This window comes from Xiphophorus hellerii, chromosome 1 (assembly GCF_003331165.1).
Source record: "Xiphophorus hellerii strain 12219 chromosome 1, Xiphophorus_hellerii-4.1, whole genome shotgun sequence".
NCBI lineage: Eukaryota > Metazoa > Chordata > Actinopteri > Cyprinodontiformes > Poeciliidae > Xiphophorus > Xiphophorus hellerii.
Window position 1 is genome coordinate 12,575,179 of NC_045672.1, and position 16,926 is coordinate 12,592,104.

Consider the following 16,926-nt stretch of genomic DNA (forward strand, 5'->3'; position numbering starts at 1 on the left):
GAATGATTTTGAGCTTCACATTTCACTCCGACAAACTGAACAGTCACAAGTCACAGAAACACATAAGTTTCTGAGTGTGACATGCATGGTGCACTCCACCACCAGCTCAAACATATTCCAAAACTATGACACAAACACAAACACACTAGAGATGTGACAGCTTTTTGACTGCACTGGCTTTCCATATGGAAAAAAAAGGACTAGTTCAAAAATCAGCATGGCAACACTAGCTTTTCTTTCTCCTTCCAGTGACAAATGATTACATCTTGACTTTATGATTAACGTTTACTTAAACAGACATTTATATGAATGCTGTGTCATTAGAAAAGGAGACAAAATCTGCAACTCAGAAGGGAAATAAGAAGAAAACAGTAGTCATATAATTCCGAGCCTTTCCGAGAAAAGGAACATTATTGCACTGTGGGCTGAGGCAACTCTTACATGTCATTTTATTGAATTGGGCTGCCAAAATGTAATAATGTCTGTAAGTTCATGTGTCAGATAAACAGACCTGAGCTTTCGCCTCAATTAAGTGAGCTTAATTTAGGAATGTAAGTACCTTGACAGACACACCTCCTGCCTAATATCCTACTGCAAATCGGAACACTCCAGTGAGAACACACCCCAATTATTTTCTAATTAGAACAGTTAGTCTGAGATGGGTTAAGATCTGTGAGATAGAGTTGCGATTTCTCATTTTGAGGGCCAAATTGCCTTTGTGGCAGGTATCTTGCAAAAAATCGAGAGGTACTTTTTTTTTTCCACCAACCCTTCTTGCTGCACACTAATAACTGTCTTGCTAGAGCATTTAACCTTGAGCCATTCTGTCATTTCACTTAGAAATCTAAGTTTTTGAACCATGAAATAGAGGTAGTTGTCTGTCTGACAGGAGGATACCAACCAGACTTCTTTTATACTATCCAGTTATTTAGATTGCGGACATCATCCGGTAAATTTGACGGGAGTCTTTTATCAGACATGTACTCATCACATTTTCGGTAAATTTGAAAAAAGTATAACAAATTGTTTTCTGAAAAAGTCAACTGTCTATGAAGTTATCCCCCCAAAAATGTGCCTTGATTATGATCTGGTTCTAAAAGGTACATAAAAGTAAAAGTTTTCATGTTTGAATACTATTAATCATCATCAATGGTCATGATGTTCTGGATGAAACAATTCTGCAATCTCATTGGCATTGTGTAAAGGTAAACCTGAAAGCCGTAGCACTTGCCATTGATCCGTTTCTACATTATATTTGTGATCATATAATCATATGTGTTTAGGAATATGCACTTGTGGTAAGAAAAACACGCATCTATGTTCAGTTGGACCCTATTTAAGTTTTTAGTTCAGAAATATAATTTTTTTTTGTTTTGTTTCTGTTCAAAGAGCTGAAAAATAATTTGGATGAGAGTACTTTGACGCGTCACACTGTTTCCAACGGATTTGTATAATACTCATCACCTAGAGGTTGTAGTCACATTGGGGTTTTAGAGAGACTTTCTAAAAGAAAATGACAGTGACAAAGTGTCAGCTTCAAACTTTGCGAACTGAAAAAAAAAAAACGTTTTGGTGTGTGTTTGTTCGGGGAACGAGCGGGTGCGGCTTGGTTGTGTGCAAATGGATGCCCTTGAGGTGTTTTTTCAGTAATCTGCATGTATTATGTGCTCTTCTGTCTATTTTTGTGTTTACGTGCCAATCTATCTGAGCAAAAGAAAATCACTTGAAGGAACATATTTGTGTAGGAGCGACATGATTAATACGTTCACATATTTAGCCTGAAGTTAATGAGCTTAGGTGATTTTAAAAACTGAATTTAAAATAGATTTGTCTTGTGTTATGATGAATGAGCTTCTCACAGCCCGTACACTAATCTCGATGCTTAAAAATATTTATTTTCTTGTAGATGTACAAGCAAAAAATTCAAAGTTTTGTCATGATGCTCAAAATGACACAACCAGCGCCACGCAACTATGGTGTCACTGGTTGTGCCAAGAGTGACACATTGCAAAGGTATTATCCAGACAAGAGCAGACAGTGTCAAATTTATTACAAGGCAGTTTCTTATTAACCTTTTTCCCTAAATAATATCTAATTAGTTAAGAATTTTCATACTGGATGATATCTTATCTTAAAATGGTTGTCTATTTTATTTTATTTCTTTTTTATAAAACTATTGGTTCATTCTACTCAAAACAAGTGTCTGGGGTTGTAGGAATGGACTCACTCTGACTGAGGATCAATATTCAATATTGTATGGGATGTCTATGGGCGAAACATCTCAACCTCGACCCAGAACAGAAGGACTGTGTACTCCAGAAAATAACGTCGTCAGCATGTTTAAGGATTCATTGAGCTTACGTGAATTACAGTAATCCTTTTGCATCAGACAGATGTTTTGAAAGCTGCGGTCCAGATCTGCTTGATATTGTATGACAAGCTCTTTTAAATAATTTATTAAATCCATGATGCTTTCCTTTGTAATCTTTCCTCATTCCTTCTTCTGTTTATCATAGGTTTAGAATCAGCAGCTCTAAACTTGTAGTGTTCAGTTTGGTGTTAACTCTTTTTTTTTTTTTTTTTACCACATGACACCATAAAAATCCTGCACGACTTCTGAATACAGATACTTATCCTGGTGTTATTGTCACATAGATGAACTTCAGAAGCCCTGTTTTTGTACCCTGAAACTGAGCACCAGGAATCACAATAATTCGGTTTGGGCTTTTATTCCTTGTCTCAGGTACACCCCTGCAGAGGCAGCAGTTGTGACTCTGTCTCTCCCATCTAATGAATAATGCACACTAAGACACCCCCCCGAGTTATCCAAAACCAAGTCCCACTTATCCCTGTTTGAGTGCATTGATTTCTCAGCCCTAACCAGCATCTGCAGTGGCTTAAATGTTGCTCCCAGACTGTGGGGTGGGGAGATAAAAGAACAAGCCAAGCATCATGCTTTGTGGCGCACTCATGGACGTTCTCTGGAGATCATTACCTGGCTCGCTCATGAAGGACGAGGCCGTGTTATCGCAGTGCTCGTAACATCTGCGATTAAAAAATTCGACTGTAGATCTCTGGTGACTTTGTGTCATTTTTTTTTTTTTTTTTTTTTTCTGCGATCAACTTCAGAACACATAGCTGACATTTGGCCCTGGTGAGGCTTAACATATTTCAAGGTGAGGGCTTCCTGTAAATCCTTTGTAATTATCTGCTGGCACAAAGGGAGAGCATTTAATGAGCTTTGGACATTGACACTGAAATAGACTCAGCAGAGAATAACTGTCATTTATCCCAGCCATGAACATCACTTACCCCAATGATTAAGGGCACCGTCTATTGAAGTCATGACTGTATACTATCAAGAAAAAGAAACATATAATTAGAAAATATTCAAACTGCAAACATTGTATTGTTAAAAGATTTTAACCTGCTTCATGGTTTATTAGAAACAGTTGAGCACTTCCTTTTTTAGTTAGAAAAATATACTTTGTATACATCCAAACTGCTTTGCAGAAACAGAATCAGACAAAATGTTTTTCACAAGTCACAGTGTTGCGAGAGAAATAATTGGGATCTGAAGAGAACAAGTCTGTTTTTTTCCCCAAAGTTGAAACCCACAGTTCTGTAAATCTGTAAATTGATCTGAACAACTTTAATAGCCTGCAGTTGCTTCTCCTGTTGTGCAGAAAGGTAGATCTTTCATTACCTTGCAAAACCTATTCATATTTTGTCAAATTTAATTTAATTGTTTGGCATTTTATGTGACAAAACAAATTGTGCACAATTGTGAAGTTTAAGGTAATGTTTTTCAGTATTTAAACATGGAAGTAGGCTGTGTACACAAACCCTTCTACTACCATCTTTGTTGGAATTACAGCTTTTGGACTGAACCTCCAGGACTCTACTCTAAATACTGGATACTCTACTTTGCAAAGTAGCTGAATCTTAATCAGATTAGATTGAGATCTATGAACACCCAACTTCAAGTCTCGCAATGAACTCTGCATTAGATTTAGAGTTGGACTTTGACTGGACCATTCCAGCCCTTGAATTTGACCTAAATTATACCATTGTAGTCCTGCCTGTAAGGTTGTGATCTTCTACCCCAGTTTCAGGTCTGGTCCAGCCTCTTATGAGTTTTTAAGTTTAAAATAATTTTTTTTTTGGTGCGGAAGATTGCCCTGTATTTACATCAGTTTGTCTCTCCACCCATTCTGAGCAACTTTTCTCTCCCAATGAAGAAATGCGACCCCTATCCAAATGTCCCACCAAGTGTGACAGTAGCCAAGCCAACTGTATTTATAAACCCTTTTAAAAATGACAGTGTGTGTTTAGTGTAATATGCAATGGTAGTTTCCCTCCACCTATTATGGTAATTTCCTCTGACTGCTGCGCCTTCTTCCATGTGTTGCTGTGCCCTTCATGGCTTGTGGCTAACAAGGTGATGCATTGTGATCGTCAACAATGGACAAATAATTCTCATGTCAACAGATTCTGAGTTTACTTCACTTCTTGTAACATGAATTGTTTTTTTATGGGTGTTGTAGTGACGAGGAGCAAACGCTTATGAATAATCATTTTTCTTACCCTCTTCAATCGTGCACTAGATTATGTTGTACTAAAACAAAAAAATCCAAGTAAAATACATTGAAGTCTGTGTTTGTAGCAGGAAAAATGTGAAAATGTACAAGGGGTGTGAATACCTTTGCATGGCACTGCAGATTAAAATACACACTTTTCTTTCTGATGTCTCCATATTCAGATTAAATCTAAGTTATTTTTTGACAAAAAGGGACTTCAGTGCTTTCCAAATAAATTATGCCAAGTTTGACAAGGCTACTTGGACATGATAGCATGCAAATCAGAATCGGACACTTTCAACTAATTGTGTAGTTTTTTGAATAGTATCCATTTTTATTTCCACCAGAAATAAAAAAAATTATGCTAATACATAAAAAAAAAAACAAAAGGAAGAAGTTTAAAGACATGATTCCACCTCTTGAGTCTAATTGTAAGAATCAGAAAAAATGATGAGTGGCCTCCAGTAATTCAGCTCAAGGGAGCATTTTTCACTGTGTTCAAAAATGTATAGAAATCAATATTTAATCTGAGCCAAATATTGGAAAACACACAAAAGAGCCAGAGATACAAAATGCCAGACAGATAGCTTTGTGTGGTGGGAATAGAAGACTAAGCTTTTAAAAAGAATCAGAAATAAACACCTGAAAAGATAACCATTCATTGTATAAAGACACAATGAATGGATTTTCTATAGTACATTTAATTAACCACTGTTCCCAGATTCTGAATTTAGAAAAAAAACAAATCAGCATTAAAAAATGAATAAATAAAAAACAACCAAGATTTTGATGAACAGAAATTGTGGACTAAAGAAATTCATTCAAGAGCGAGAACAAAGCATCACGGGTGCAGACAGCCCTACGCCACACCGACACTCGTATTGGCTAAGGTGACCTCGGCAGCAGACAAAGCAATACGTTTGCATGACATCGCGTCTGGTGGAAGAATGATCAACATGGTAATTCATGCCTGCACTATACTATGTCTTGTCTGTGTGTGTTTTTTGCTCACAGTCTGAAGGTAATGTCTTCAGCTTGTTCTAATAGGCTTTGCATCAGTGAGTGTAGGGCTTACAGGTGGACTTCCTCTTATCTGAACATGCACACACACACATCCATGTAATTTAGTCAAACAATATGTTAGCAAAAGGTGTAATTCATTTTGGTTCAACCTACCTGTGAGAGAAGCTTTTTTTTTTTTTTTTCTCCGAAGAGTTTTTGTGGCGCTAGTGGCTCGTATTTTTTAGACAGTAGGCAGACAGGAAGGAGGGTGAAAGACATGCGGCAAAGGTCGTCGGGACCGGGAGTCGAACCCGCGACGTCCGCGTCGAGGACTAAAGGCCTCCAAACGTGGGGCGTGCTAACCCCCTGCGCCACCACAGCACACCCCGAGAGAAGCTTTTTAACTGAAGACACCTCATCAAGTTTTCAATAGCCACAAGTATGTTAGATGCTCAAAAAGATGAATTTATGTGTGTGTATTAAATGTAATCCTTTATTTAATGGATCAATTAAAACCCTGAATTTACACGAAAAAACAATTTGAAACAATTCAGATGCTATAGTTACAAGTCCTCTGTCTGACCCAAAGCACACTATTTGTTATGATTCTTCAGTGTCATTTATGTTCATGTTCCTTCACTAGTGTGCCACAAGTCTTGCCATGCTAAGCTTATTATTATTGTTAATGAGATCTTGTTGCATATGTTCATACCTTTGTATTTAGTTTCTTCAGTTATTCTTGTGCTCTTTGCACAATTGACTTTGTTCCCTTCAATTAGTGTTATTCTTTTACTTTTGATTCATAACTTCCCTGAGCCTATCTGTGTTTTCCTATGGACTTTCCCTCAACCTGCCAGTTTGTTTCCTCTCTCAGCTGGTTCCAATCACCTGATTTCTACACCTGCATCCAATCTCATTCTCCACTCCTTTCTCCGTATATAAATACTGTAGTTTTCTGGTCTCATTAGTTGTGTTTCCATCACAAAAGTTGAAGGGTACTATAAATTAAACAAGAAAAGAACTAAAGGAAAAAAACTTCCTGAGTTTCTCAAGAATGTTTACACTTGATTGAGGTGGTTTGTGGCTTTTCCAGCAAAAGAATTAATCTAAAAGAGTCAAGGTCTCTGCATGGTCGAGTCAAAGTGCCTGAAATCAGTTTTTAGTTCTGTGTGACAAAAATCTTATCAATTAGTTTGACTTCCAAGTTAATATTGTTTAATTTAATTAATTTAAAGACACTAATTCATAAGAAATGTCACCTCAAATCATGTTACTAGGCAAAATAATTTAACCTCATATTCAACCTTAACTTGTGTATAAATCTACAATCAAGTTAAATTACACAAATCGTGATTTGATCCAAGTTGTTCACATAATGTCAACTGCTGGTAAAAGCTGGTAAAAAGTTACCAAGACAGTCGGTTCCATCAACGTCTGGGACGAGGTAATATGGATTTAACTATGTGGACACACTGAGAGAACAATCTACAGCAAGTAAAGCGCTGTAAGAACATGTAAGATAATAGCTGCTTATAATCTTTGAACAGATGCTCAATTTGAACTTTTCCTTTAATGACTGGCCACCGGGATAGCAGCCACATTTTTTATTTTTTTAATAATTTGGTAATGTGGAGGTGGGCATAAGTAACCTTTAAAGTGTTGGACACTTGCATGCAAAATTATTTATTAATTTCCTATTAATCCTGTAACAAGAGGGAATGTATGGCATCAAAGCAGCTGTTATAATAGCTATTTTATATTTGCATGTTTTCAGACGCTTTTCATTGGAATTAGAACAGTGTGTTTTCCGGTTTGTCACCAAAGACAAAGACCAAGTGAGAGACGGACAGACGGCCTCACAGTTGGCTTTGCATTATCTTGCCAGGGTTAGGAAAGGTCAAAGAGACCACATGCTTCCTATGCAGAGTCATCTCACTGATCTGTCTCCAAAAATCTCCCATTGAGTCCCTAAACTATAATAAGAAGGGCACCGCTTGTAGTTTTAGTCTTGCGAATAAAGGTTTTTTGCCATGTTACCTATGCTGTGAAGAGAATTGAATACACAATAAAGGCAGGTTTTACAAGTTATAGCTAAAAAAAACTAACCAAATCCAAAAAAAAAGAGGGGGGGGCACAGTTAAAATTGGTTTGTATGAGATGTGCTGCATTAGAGCCTACTAGCAATTATTGGAATTTATGTCATACAAATTGCATCATATCAGCAAAACAAAAAGAAAATACTTTGATTATTTATTTTTTATTTTTATGAAATCGTTTTCAAGAACTGCTGATGCACTTGCAAAAATAAATCTATCAGGTCTTATAATCCACACTGAGCGATCTGTCACGGCAGTTGTTTATCATCAACAAAATATGCACAGCATTGCTTTTTTTGTTGTTGTTTTTTTCGCCTGGACTTCATGGAAAATTCAGTCCTCTGACACTTCTGTTTTATAAAATAACAATGAACTTTTAGAAAAACAAAAACTGGAGACTGTGTCAAAAAGTCAGTCTTAGTTGAATCCACTTTGAATTTGTACTATCACTTGATAAAAGTATTTCTCATTCTCAGCTCTGTTGTCACCCGATTTGTAATATAAAAACTAGAAACATCCCCTCATCATTCTCTTTGTATGAACAATCTTTTATTTATGCTCTTCAGTCTCAATAATGCTGACAAGTACAAGAAATTATTTTCCATATAGTGGCTGTTATTGATACCTAGTGGCCCCATCATGTCACTCTTTGTTGCAAATCTCCACAGTGAAATTTGGTCATTTTATTTTACCATCCTGATCACCATAGGCGAGAGAAATGAGTTCTTTTCTACCTTTGTGGTCAGTGTCTAAAACAAATTGTTCTGTGTCACATTAAATGTATACTCCAGGGAGCATAAAGTCATGGAATTCTAATTAATCACAAGCAACAAATGTATACATACAATGTATGTATGACAAATTTGGACAAAACTATTTTCACAATAGTTTTTCAATAGTTTTTTTTCCCAATAGTTAACTATTTACATACATACATACATTGTAACAGTAACAAGTCATACACACATTGTATGTATGTATGTATGAAAATAGTTAAAATAGTTAACTATTGAAAAAAAAAAAGAAAACTATTGTGAAAATAGTTTTGTCCAAATTTGTCTGTGCATTAACTGGCAAAATATATTCTACGAAAACTCTTCAACAACTTCATAAAACCTTTACAGGAAAGTCTATATGAGTAGTACCACACATTTAACATAAACATGAGGGAGAGGATGCTAAAAGGCAAAGCTCACAGACATGGGTAAACACATACATCCCAGTTACCAGAAGAGCCCCCCACCATAGGCTAGAGAATCCAACTAAAGGTAGAGCACTCATTGAGGGGCGTTATAATAATATGTGTCAAAGCCAATGATTCTGCATGAGTTGATAACAAGAGTGGAATGAGTGTATTTGTATCCAACAGAGCAGAATAATGGCTGTTGGAGATGATGGTGTTGTTGGGTAGAGTGAGGGAAATGGGGGCGAGAGAGACAGAAATGTCTGGAAAGGTTGCAGCCAGGAAGTTAGGTATATATAAAAGCTATGCACTGCGTATGGTCATTGCCCAAAATCTAGTTACTGTATGTTAACATTTGAGTCTAACTTTTACGGTACGTAATTACGCAGTCCCAGTCTGCAACCTGTCCTGGGTGGACCCCCTAGCTCTTGCCTGATGATAGCTTGGATAGGTTCCAGCTTCCATCTACTGTTTATTGTCATCTCCCCAAACAGAAAACGGGAGGTTTCAGAAAAGGAATAAATGAGTAATTAAGCAGCTGTTGTTTAGAATCCTATAAAAGACTAAAAACAAGGGAGATTAAGCTGTGTCTATAACTGGAGGTTGCTGATTTACTACTTGCTTTAAGAAATGCCTCATCGCTGCAGAAACTACAAGGCGATGGATCAAGCTGCATTTTAAAGGAGCAAGTATTATTTTTCCCCCCAGTGCCGTCTCTGTTTGACCCTGTTCAGTCGAAACACAGATTTGTTGCATCGGGCGATGGGTGGCCCTGAAGCACTGTTGTGAGATAAAAGCGTTGACCTCTTTTGGACCACTAAAATCATCTGAATTAAAGCATTTTTTTTCTAATATGATAGTTTGCTTTATGAGGTAGAAAGAGACTAAAGTGGAATTCAAGTGGCAAGGTGTCGTTTTGTATAGGCGTAACTATAGGCAGCTGTTACTTTTCCTGCAGTAAATAACTTTTTTGTTTCATAAATCCAGACTTAATGGCTTCAGACACAGAAACTACGGGCAAGTCAGAAAGCGACACAACTACTTTCTGACTCAAATGCCATTGCAGTTTATGACAAATTTACAGCCCTTTGATTAAAGAACCTTTAAAGCTTTGACATATTTCCATTGGACAAATATTCACACAGAAGCTGATTAATATTTGCACAAGTGGAGGTAATTGGTAGTGTGTCGCCAATTATCTACCTGCGCTTCCTGTAAACTCTTTCCCTTAACAGCAATCTTTTAAGTGAATAATTAAACCAAAATTCATTAGCAAATAAAACAGGCGTATTATGTATTTTCCAGGCACACAGTGACATTTTATAGCACAATCGAGTAAGTGTTGCCTTCAGTTGTTGTAAAAATGCTCTATACATCAAAAATGACTTCAAAGAAATTTGCATCACAGCCGTATCTGAGGCCTTGAAATTGGTCTGCAACCAATTTCAGAAACTAACTCTTTCAGACACTCCTTCTTCTGCACGTCGTCACAACAGTGAAGCTCCATCAGGCCATTTACAACTCAGGAGTTCTTAGGAGTGTTGGACTGAGAAGTAGTTTGCATAATAAGCTGAGCTTACACTCAGTCCCACCAGGTGTTTGCTAATTGCTGCTTCTGCCAATCTGGTGGAGCTGTGTGTGAGAGGTGCACACTGTGGGGCAGGAGCTTGGCTGAGCTGGTAACCTAGAACTTTTAATCTTTAGTTTGTGATGACTATAGCAGGCTGAAGCTAAATTTAACTGCAGAGCTGCCCAGGTACACCAATACATCTGAAAGAGACAGTAAAGATTTAGGTGGAAGGTATTATGCAAAATTGACTCTTGCTCTTTACATCATGTGCCCTCATCAAACACATACCCTGAGCATCCTCGAATTTCCTTTTTGCAACCATTTCGGGGGTTCAAAGCCTTCATTGTCACCATACAGACTAAACGTATCTGGGGTTTTAGTAAATATACGTATAGAGACCAGGCAGAGCAGCAGATCACTGTATTTAACCCCTGCAGCAAGCTTGAAAATTTCACAGAAGAACTTGGCAGATGATTTCATTTTTTTTATTTTTTATTTTTTGTAATGGAGTACAAAAAAAACATACAATTGGGTGCTTGGTGGGCAGTTCTGTGTTAGCTGGTGTGAAGAGGCAGCACCTGGCCACTTGAAATGGTCTGCTCGAGGGTAGTTGCGTTGAAAACTGAAGCGAGATCAAACAGCGGATGATTAAAAACATCAGAGAAGGTCACAGAGCCGTTCCTTCCCGGGGACAGAGGGCCGCATGAGGAACTGGCAAACGGCTGAAGTGCATGTCGGTCCAAGTGAGAGCGCACGTGTGTCTCGGCTCTTACTGTTGAGGAAGTTTATTATTGCACTTCAGCAAGTCTGGAGGTATAAGTGAAGTTCAGCTTTATTAGAGTCTAAATCTTTTTTGCTGTTACCAGTTTGACCAGCGATTCTTATGTAAAGCGCTCTTCATATGCAGCTGCACAATTCAGCTTAGCAACCAGTTAATTAGTTGTTTTTCTGCCTATAATACAAGTGAGATGATTGTAGGAAATCATATTGCTCTTTACCCAACATTTACTTTTTTACTGTTAACCATAATTACACAAAGTGAAACGCTCTTGCTTAGGGTTGAAAACCTGGATGCAAATCAGAAAAATCAGAAGTACTTTAAATTGGGAATGAGTTGGATACAATACATTGAACTTTGCGATTTAATGACTGTTGTTTTTAAGAGTTCTGGGAAGTTTTCTCTTTATTTTATTCTGTAATAAAAATATGAAGTCAAATTATAATATTTATAGCATTGTCAAAATGTTTTACCTGTTCTGATTCAAATAATTTTTAGTTCAGTTCTGGCTCTCCTGCTTTGAGATTTTCAGTTTTGCTATTTAACTCTCTCCAGTCTATTTCCCTAAGATTCCTGTGTATTCATGTACTCCCTCCACATCTCAGGTCATGCTCCCACTCAACTGCAGTACTTTCAGTTAATTAGACTAACCTGTTCATTGTTTCATCATCACTTCTCTCTGTATATAAGCTCTCGTTCATTCACTCATTGATGAATCTCTTTGTCATTGTCTCGTGCTCTCGGCCCCTATTGTGTTCTTTTTGTCTTTGTTCTTGGTTTAATAGACTGTAGTTGTGTTTATGTCCTACACCACTTAAACATATATTTGCACGATAAAAATGTGATGTAAAGGGACTTGAAATTAGCAATTTTCTAAATAAATTATTTACAGTACTTTTATTTGACCCTCTGTATGTAGTGACACCTTCAGTAAATCTATGTACAAGGCCTTAATAAAGCAAAATTTTATTGCAGAAGCTTTACAGAAACTTTTCTTTGAAAAACATTAGAAAAAAAAACAAAACATAAATTTATTAATTCGGCATCACAATTAATTTAAGAAGAAATTGCTTTTAATAAAATCTATTTCACATAATTGTGCCAACAAAGTTTAGTTCAAAGTAAATCAACCTGAAGCAATCTGCTTGTCTTGCTTTTTAAAACTGATCAATATCTGAAAACTACAGGTTATGACATGACATGGTAGAGAAACAGTTTAAAATGTTCAAGGCAACTAGAACAAAGTAGACTAAATAAGGAGCCAAATTCATCCTTCCATTAACTGAGAAGGGTTAAAAATAATTTCCAGAGTTTACTTGTCAAGGACTGCAAGCCAAATGTCTTGAGTAAAACAAATTCTCCAAAATGACCATTAATTTTGTGGCCGCTTGTCCAAGCAGTTCACTAAGTGAAGAGCCTTCATTTATTATTTTTAACAGGATTGTCTTAGTGTGATTTTATAGTACGTTCATTGTTGTCTGTGTTCCACAAAGCATAGAAATAAAAATAAGTCATTAATGTTAGTGTCTACAAGACAACATATTATGTAGGTCTAACAAATTGCAAATTAAAAGAAAAAAAAAAAATCAACCAAATGTAACCTTTTTTCTATGATTTACTTCCCAAATCTGAAATTTGTAGTTCTTTTATATTCTGTATCACACAATATGATATTGACATCAAGCATTTTAAAACTACACACATCATTTGAAGACAACATTTTAACACCAGTACCTGGTGTAATGAACAATTTCCATTAACCATCTTGTAAAGATGAACAAACAAGTAAAGCTGCAAAGCTGCATATTGGCATGACCAGCTTTTCAGTACAAAACTTACTCTTTGTTTCACTGTCTGAGCCCTTCAAGGAGGACTCTCAGGGAGGCAAAAACTAAATTAATTTGTAAAGTGATAATTGACAGCCTCAGAGTAGTCAAGACTGCCAATGAGAATCATTTGGAAATACTTAAATCATTTGAATGACGACTAGTGCCAAAATTGTTAAACGTACTCAGCATTTTCATTTAAAAGGTCATAAAGATGATGAAGAATGATATTTTACCTGATTTATTATTGAGGCAGTCATTTGGGAAAAAAATACTTATGGATATTAAATTTTATTTGTGTGATGGATTCCTCTTTAGCAGCTATTGAGTTTTGATAAAGTAGTAAAGAACTGCTTAAAAAACCTAACTGGATTGAAAAAAGAAGCATTCTTACTGTATTCTGCAATTGTATGTCCATAACACTATACTCATGTCATTTATAAAAGTTACATAAAACCATATGAACAACTAATTCGATTCAGTGGAAGCAACAACAACAAAAAAACACTTGGTAATGTCAAGAATGTTAGCCTCTTACAGAAAGTTATAAGAAAGCAGAATCTCTGTTACAAGTCACTACAATTTATATGGCGATTTCACCTCATCTCTATGCTTTTTACATGCTGCGTGCCATCACTCACACAAATATTACTGTGTCAGAGGGGAAACTTCACACAGCCTTTACTGACTGAAATAAAAGAATGCAAAGACTAACAAAAACATCAGTTTGAAATGACAGACTTTGTATTTAGTTATTTTAAGCCACTTAGCTTGTGACAGTAAAAAACTTGTATCTTTGAATGAGTGCAAAGTTCAAGGTAGATGTATTACTGCTGCAGCTTTATACATAACCTTATAAGTCCAGAGCTGTTTAGGACATTTAAGAATTCCCGCAAAACAGTAAAAGAGAATGAGGGCGGGAAATAGTATTTAAAGAGCTGACAAGACAGTTTGGTTGCTTTCATCAACTTTGAGAGTGGTAATAACTATTGTTAGTCCAATGGACGTGATAAGACAAAAACAAAGAAAAAGACTGCACCAAGCTATGCATTATACAAGCCCAGCTTTTATCTAGTGTTCTCAAATATTACTCTCAAACTGATAGAGAGGCCCTTGTGATTATGTGGGCAAGATAAATATTTAATTTTTTCCTTTATGGAAAATACTTTTTTTAACAGTCACTGACTTTTAGTCCCTGGACTCTTAAAACACCAACCTCCTTTGAGATCTTTCAAGGTTGCTGCCCCGCTGTTTTTAACATATTGAATAACTTGGATAACAGAATGCAAATTTCCATTCCTCTGTCACAGCTAGCCTGGTACTCTGTAAAACTGCATCTCGATTTTTACTCAGAAATGAAGTTAATGTGTTAACTTAAGTTCGGGAGCAGGGCCACGCCCAAACCACACCCTAATTTTCTAGGCGGACTATTTGTACTCCACTCACCCACTCATCTCAGTCTGTTACGTTTTGTCAACAGCCAGACCCTTTACTCTTCCTTTGATTACAAAGCTACAAATTCAACTCACCGCTGAATGCGACGTGTCTATTCAGCTCTACACTTCTGATTCAGACGATGACCTTCTATGGACTCATGTGACTGTACGGCGCTGACGTCACATTCGCATGAGCGAAATGCGGCTTTCCTGCTTCCGCTTTGAGTTACCCTGACAGCTAGAAAAGACAAAGTCGTATTTTAGAAGCAAATAAAGCAATACTACGAACATTGTTGTCTTCCAAACATAATGGGCTTTTAAGTTTTCATGGATTTTCAAGCAATCCTGTATTAAGAAGACAGTGGCTTGTAAATATTCATCGCTACAAGTTAAAGCTAATGCCGCACAGCAAAGTTTGCAGGCCTTCACTTCACTCCGGATCAGCTTCTTCAGCCTAAAACTACCGGTGGGAGAGGGATGGTAAATAAAGGAGCCGTCCCTGTGTTACTTTATGGAATCACTTCTGTATTTAGCCTGAAAGAGCAAGTGTATGGTAACAAATAAGCAGACCAGAGCCAAATTGCCAAGCAACTGATCCGTCTGTACACACTGCTGTAAACACCATCTGATTTGAGCTCTTCACAAGAAGCATGCAAAAGTAATAAAACAAAATAACACGGAGACCTTAAGGAACATGGCCATATTTTTCTAGAAGCAACAACTTTGAGCCTGAACAGTCAGCTGAACTCAAACTCTCTCTTGAACATTATTCCCCCCATTCTTCTTCATATAGGTGCAGCATTTTAAGCATCCAGTCAGACTATCTCCGATCAGACAATTCAAGTTTTAGGTCGCTGGTCATCCCAGGTGTACTGTTCATGCATCTGCAACAAGCTCAGCGATTTATTACAAGCTCATTCTCTTCTCTGCTCAATTTAAATCAGACTCTTTTGGGGGTCCTATGCTGGCTTGCAAAAATAAGAGGAACCGTTTCCTGAAGACCAAACCCCCACGCAGAGTCTTCACCTCTCAAGCCCTCTATCATTCTTCCTAGATAACCAAATCAAGCTCATTCATCCCTTCATCTCATCATCCCTTCATCCCTCCATCCCTCATCCCTTCATCCATTCATCTATAAATCTTTAAACATACAGTATATCTCTGTGGCGTGGTCCTTGGTAGTGAATGCTCAAATGTTTGTGGTCATCTTGTGACCACAAACATTTGTGCATTTTAATTTCAAACCAAGACAAAACAATCCCTAACTCATTTACATGCTTATTATTATTATGTTTTTTAATAAACAAAAATACAAAAAATGTGGCTTGACCATAAGTCAATTATTTTGTAGGATCAGTTTTAAATTTACTAACAGCACCTAGTCATTTACGCTACGTCTATCACAGTGACACATTCTTCTTTACAAAATATCTCCACCATGGCTGAAGAGCATCAATGAACAACAAGCTCGAGGCCTATTTCATGTAGCATAAAAGGCTGTGGGGAGTGTAGTGGTGTGTGAGTTATTTTGTAGTTATTTTTGTGTAGAAGAAGAACAACCATCCATGCAAGGACAACAAGTTAATATAAGCAGAAACCTCCCTGTCGCAGTGACCCATGGAAAGAATTACCCCAGTTTCAATGAAACAATCTATTCAAGTCCTAAGTTCTAGTTTTTTCCATTTCATGTCTTCACTTCTATTAGTAAAATATCAGACACGGAAATACAGAAAAGCATCATTGTAAACTGTTGCCCACTCACTACCTTCAGCAAGTTGCATATATCCAACTTGCTGCAGCATTTCCTCAGAGCTACTGCCATTAAAACCTTAAACCAAGTTCACACGAGACCACTTGCATTAGATTGAGACAGTAATGGCAGTTTTGATTTCAAGGGAGAACACTTTGACTTCTTGTAGGGCAAATTGCAGTCAGCGTGGGTGGGGAGGGGGAAAAAACGTAGAAGAGTCTCCTGATGCATTCTTGAGTGGCAGTGAGTGGACCCGCATCTATTATTTATCTCCCCTACCCACCATTATGTTTGTAATGAGCTGGTTTAATTCACTGGGCAAACAGGCTTACAGCAGTCATGTATCAATAAATGTTAATTATCCTGGCTCCTGGTTGTGTGTCTCAGTGCCTCAGCACTGCAGCACAGGCCTGATTGCTCCAGCGTGCAATCCAATATGTTAGACGTCGATGCTGCCTCTACCCAGGAACGTGTTGTGTGTTGTTAAGACAATTAGGGCTGCCCTTTCTAGGTTTGGGTTTCACATTATGGAGTGCACCCTCTGCTGCTAGAACAATGCTGGGTCATCTGAACTGTCTGTAAATAACAGAAATGGACCAGCTTCAAATCACTGTCGTTTAGTGCTCATGGCTCAAGTATTCTCACATTACTAATGCAGGAAAAAATTACTGACTATAAATTGAGTTCTTAAGATTGGTTCTGTAA